Raw genomic sequence first — 6,000 nt, 5'->3', positions numbered from 1 at the left:
GGATATTAAGGGGAACCCCGCGTCAAATTAAAAAAAAATTGACGTGGGGGTCCCCCTAAAAATCCATACCAGACCCTTTATCCGAGCACGCAACCTGGCCCCCTCTGATGTAACGGAAACCTGCGTTACATCTGAGGGGGCGGGGTCACCCACACGTCATTGGGGAAGCCCGGCTTCCCCATTCGCGTCAGAGGGGCACGGGGTAGGGGACAGGTGGCCCCGCCCTCCGCATATAAGAAACGCCAGGCTGCCGGGCTCCCACAGTGTCTCCTCCGTAGAGACAGAAGATGGATGGATTCACTGTGCTGGATCAGATCAGCCATCGCTGGAGAGATGATCATCCATCGCTGGATAGTAAGAGTGCATTACCACCCCTGGAATCTGTTATTTATTTATTTTAATAAAGGACTTTCAAAAGTGTGTTTGTCTTATTTAACTATTTTTTACACTTTCTTTGTGAAATGGTAGGGGTACTTTTGTACCCCCTTACCATTTCAAACAGGTGGGGCGCCGGGATCTGGGGGTCCCCTTGTTAAAGGGGGCTTCCAGATTCTGATAAGCCCCCTGCCTGCAGACCCCCACAACCACTGTCCAGGGTTGTGGGGATGAGGCCCTTGTCCCCTTCAACATGGGGACATGGTGCTTTGGGGGGTACCCCCAATGTTGAGGACATGTGGCCTGGTACGGTTCAGGAGGAGGGGGCGCTCTCTCATCCCCCTCTCTTTTACTGTAGCCTGCCAGGTTGCGTGCTCGGATAAAGGGTCTGGTATGAATTTTTAGGGGGACCCCCACGTCAATTTTTTTTTAAATTTTACGTGGGGTTCCCCTTAATATCAATACCAGACCTGAAGGGCCTGGTAATTGAATTTGGGGGAACCCCACGCTTTTTTAAAATGTATTTATTTTTATCAATGACTTTCAATGAGTGTTCTCTGTATTACGGGAGCCGACAATTCATTATAGCCGCGAGTGTTTTTAAAGGACTTTTTTTCCTGCAGAAATGACACTTTGTGCAGGGACAGTTCTAAGCACGGGAAACATGCACCCCTTCACAGGCATACTATAGACACCCCCCAGGTACGAAATTTTAAGGAATATTACACTTTTATTGTTTCACTTTAATCCTTATTAAAATCACTGCTCCCGAAAAAATGGGCATTTAAAAAAAAAAATATTTGAATTGATAGATGTCCACTGGGGCAGGACCCAGGTCCCCAGACACTTTTTAGGACAGTAACTTGCATATTTGCCTTTAAAATTAGCACTTTAGAATCTTTTCTCTCTATGTCGAATATTTTCTCTATATAATCTTGGACTAATAGAGGTAAGGTTAGGCACATTCGACCACAGGTTCTATAGACACAGATTATTGTCAGAGTCACGTCGAATCTCCTATTCTATATCGAACTGTTGTAACAACTAAAATGAAAATAAAGCATTTATTTATGTTGGATCTTTCGTTTTTCGGATTCTGCACTTTTGTTATCGTTTGTCAAAACGAAAATACCTGAAATTCGGATGAAAATGCATTTGGACGAGAATGCACATGTCTAATCCGATATGAATGGTAGTAAGCAGTATTAAATGGATCTGATACCAATTGATTGTAGAGTGCATGCCACCCCTAGTTGTGAAACCGAAAAACAAACCAACCACCCAACCCCCCCAGGCTAATCAAGGTGCAGGCAAGGCACCAGGTGGGTCTATTTACCACCTCAATCAGCCACAGAAGCCAGACAAACAATACATGCTCATCACCAAATGGATGAGACGGCAACCCCATGGACAGAGAATCCTATAACCAGTGAAGCCTATGTCGGGTGATATCGGACAACGACCGACAGCGGCTCGGAGGCTTGGATTACAAATTAATCATATGTTTGTAGATGTATGATAAACAAGGCAGAATAAACCTATGAATGTACTACACCTGTGCCAAATGATGTCGGGACATGACTGACAACACGGAGGCAGGTTTTTTTTAACGAAAGGGATGCGGGATAGGAAGCATAACGAATCGAAAGATTGCATATTTTACGAAAAGGTTCAAATCCTACCTGCAACAGTGAGCGGGAACCGCCGACGAAGACCACGAACAGAGAAACCGCAACGCACTTTGCGATCGAATGCACAGACTCACGACCTTGAACTGGGAAGAGTCGGCCTAGTGAAGTGTAGTACCGTGCACTGCAACTGACAAAAGACCACTGTGTGTGATCTGCTTAAATATCCCCCGGGCTCCTCCCATAATTTTAGGCCACCATACTGCCCATCGCTCCTGCGCGATTCCCAGCGGGTTATAGTGTGAACCCAAAGTTTTATTTTTATTTTTATTGTCTTTACAAATATTTAGGATGTGTTACCCAAAAATAGGCCTTGTTGGCATCAAAGGTTTTAATTTATGGTGCAATAAAGTTTTTCTATGATGTGCAATGAGTAAGGTTTAAAGAGGAAGTAAACCCTGATGAGTTTCCCTGCAAAGGCAAAGCATAATGGACTACTATGCATCGCATAGTAGTCCATTATGTGTCACTTACCTGACACAGGAGCCAGCGATGTCACCGCTGTCCCCTGTAGTCCAGCGCATCCATCTTCTCAGTGGGGTCTCGCTGCTCCGCCGCTGTCATTCGGTGAAGCCGCAATGACGTCACTCCCGCGCATGCGCACGGGAGCCAATACGCGCGGCATCTTCGTCGTTGATGGTGCCGCGCTCAGTGCGCCTGCGCGTCGATGTCTACGGCACATGCGCCGTAGACAGTGGTGCCTGTCTTTCGGCAAATATCTCCTAAACCGTGTAGGTTTAGGAGATATTTCTTGGACCTACAGGTAAGCCTTAATCTAGGCTTACCTGTAGGTCAAAGTGTGTTGTAAGGGTTTACAACCACTTTAATTATATGTATGTTTGTGCATATATATATATATATATATATATATATATATATATATATATATATATATATACATTATACATTTACATTATAATCCTGATGCATCATAGTCATTGGCTAGCCTCCCGTAAATGTATTTCTGTTACTGTTCTTTGCATACATTTCTCTCATGATGTTTACTGTTTTACTGTTTTTCTTGAAAAGCACCAATAGAAATATTTTCAACACTAATTAATGCATCATTTTATAATGGTTAGGGCCGGTTCACACAGCAGGCGAGGCGAGGCGAGGCGACTCCGACTTGCCTCGCCGCGACTTGCAAATGACTTCTGTATAGAAGTCAATGCAAGTCGCCCCGAGGTCGCCCAAAAGTAGTACAGGAACCTTTTTTCTGAGTCGGAGCGACTCGAGTCGCTCCTCTCAGAACGGTTCCATTGTACAGAACGGGGGCGACTTGCGAGAGCGAGGCGAGGCGAGTCGTGTCGCCTCGCATCGCATCGCCCGCTGTGTGAACCGGCACTTAAGATGACATACACGTTTTCCTTTAAAGAAAGAAGGGTATTTTAGGATGCACCAAAGTACTGTGGATTTAGTTCTTATAATGATGAGCATGTCAGAACCCTCCTCTTGGCCCTCCCTCATCTCTACGACTAAGCCCTGGTTGGGAGAAATGCTTCAGCGGGGGCGGTCCTAGGACAGGGACTGTCATTGCTATGTATAGTTCATACAATAAATAAGGACGCTTGTAATATACTCGGAGTGCAGCTGCTTTTTTCCTTGTTCTGACTAGTGAGCATGGATGGATCCGTTTTCCTCTAGCACCCAGGGTTTGATTGGCAATGAGAAGAAGCTGCTTGGAGCAGAAGGATGTCTTGGTTTGATGCCATCTTAATGTGGGTTGTTATAATAAATGTAATACTTTTTAATATTTAAATGTACCAGTAAATTTATTCTTATTCTTTAATAGTAGGAGCAATTTGCATTAGCCAACAAACAGCATTGTTAATAGTAATATTAATTATTAATAGTATTTAATTACAAATCGCATACTTATAAACCCTTAAGTGTTCCATGTTCCAATCAGATGCAGTCACTGTTTGGCAGTGGGGATTTTTACAGACTGAGCGAGAGAAAATCGTACCATTTATGGCTAACTTGAGTTGTACCCAATGGTTTTTTTACTTTAATTGGTTACTGCTAGAAAAAAGTTCAGTTTTTAAGCACTTGTTACAACCAAAGACAGTCCCACCGAATGGCATTGTATTGAGAGCTTCTTCTGCTTTATCAGTCTGAAAAAGAAAATAACATAAATAGATAAGTTATGCTTTAAAATAAAAAAACTAACATAAAAACAATAGATTCTAAGGCTGAAGCTTTGACACTGTTATCTTTCAGTACAGGAATGGCAGGTCCTTAGTGCATGAACAGTGTGTTTTCAGACAAGGATGGTTAGTGTTACAGGTTGGGTTAGTATGATGGCAATTGTGAAAGTAGTTGTAAGAGCTCAAGGTTTTTTTTACCTTCATGCATTCTATGCAAAAATGTAAAAAACCTTCTATGCTCAGCAGCGCCCCCCAGCCCTCTAAAATGTACCAATCCAGTGATGTACATGAGAGCCTGGGCTCTCCTGGGTCTCTTCCACCTCATTGGCTCAGACAGCAGCGGTAGTCATTGGCTCCCTCTACAATCACAGCCAGTGAGCAAATGAGGAGACCCCCACGCCATTTTTTTAAAATTTTGGCATGGGGTTCCCCTTAATATCCATACCAGACTGAAGGGCCTGGTTTGCAATTTGAGGGGACCCCCGCTGAATTTTATTTAATTTTTTACATTTTGGTTCGGGGTTCTCCTTAATATTCATACCAGACCCAAAGGGTCTGGTAATGGACTGGGGGGATCCCATGCCATTTTTCAATGACTTATATGTATTACTGGGACCGACAATTCATTATAGCTGCAAGTACTTTTAAATGACTTTTTTTCCTTTAGAAATGTCATTTTGTGCAGGGACTTATCTAAACACCGGACAAATGCACTACTTTACAGACATACTATAGACACCCCCTAGGTACGAAATTTAAAGGAATATTCCACTTTTATTGTTTCACTTTAAGCATTATTAAAATCACTGCTCCCTGCTTTTTTTGCATTGATACATGTCTCCTGGGGCAGGACCCAGGTCCCCAAACACTTTTTATGACAATAACTTGCATATAAGCCTTTAAAATTAGCACTTTTGATTTCTCCCATAGACTTGTTCTGCGGCTTTTGAATTTGCAGCGACCACCCCAAAATCACTAATCAGTAATCACAGTAATCGGTGCATATTTATAGCACTTATCCCTTTATAAATGTCGATGGTCCCAAAAATGTGTCAAAAGCATCCAATATGTCCATCGCAATGTTGCAGTACCACTAAAAATTGCATATTACCGCCATTACTAGTAAAAAAAAAAAAAATGCCATAAATATTTCACAGTTTGTAGGCATTATAACTTTTGCGCAAACCAATCAATATACGCTTATTGCGTATTTTTTTGTTTTGTTTATGTCTGTTTGAACCCCCACCCCAACCACATCCCCTTTAACTGCAGTAGCCAGGGGTGTACACATGTTGCAGCCTCAGCAGGAATTATACACCCTGTCATGCTTGGCATGGGGCTGCTCTGCAAAGGCCATGTAACCTTGTGCAGTACAGTGACCAAATGGTTAAAGCAGGCGATGAGGTGGCATTGCATTGTATCATCACATCACCTGCTTTAATCCCTTGGATCCGATACTAGTATGTTGCTACTGAGTGCAATACACATGGTTGCAGGGTGTTTACAGAGTGGCCCTATTCAATTGATTGGGTCACGATCACCCACCAAAAGCAAAAGGGGGTATAATTCCTGCCGCAGCATACATATGTAATGTGGGTGGCATGGCAGGGACACAAGGGGGCCCCCCATGATCTCATATTGCCTGGGGGCCCCATGAGTTGTCAGTCCGCCCTGACTGTGCTCCTCTGTGTCAGCAACATGTTAGGTTTGTGAAAACGAGCTGGGACTAGGTAGGAAGATTTCCTTTACAAGTAGGGGCTGTGAAGGAAAGGAAGGGGCTGTTTATGTAC

General features: G+C 43.4%; 1 protein-coding gene across 1 annotated transcript in view; it reads right to left on the bottom strand.

The window, feature by feature from the left end:
- Positions 1-1,233: 1,233 nt before the first annotated feature.
- The window catches only part of LOC143935411 (uncharacterized), a 152,020-nt gene continuing 147,253 nt past the window's right edge, over positions 1,234-6,000 (bottom strand). The window contains exon 5 of the mRNA XM_077459251.1: positions 1,234-4,177. The gene's annotated coding sequence lies outside the window, so the exon portion shown is untranslated. The remainder of the gene's footprint in view (positions 4,178-6,000) is intronic.

The sequence above is a fragment of the Lithobates pipiens genome, unplaced genomic scaffold (genome assembly GCF_037356315.1).
Source record: "Lithobates pipiens isolate NorthernLeopardFrog02 unplaced genomic scaffold, aLitPip1_a1.2 Scaffold_28, whole genome shotgun sequence".
Taxonomy (NCBI): Eukaryota; Metazoa; Chordata; class Amphibia; order Anura; family Ranidae; genus Lithobates; species Lithobates pipiens.
The sequence above is the reverse complement of the archived record's forward strand: the minus strand, read 5'-3'. Positions and strand labels throughout refer to the sequence as shown.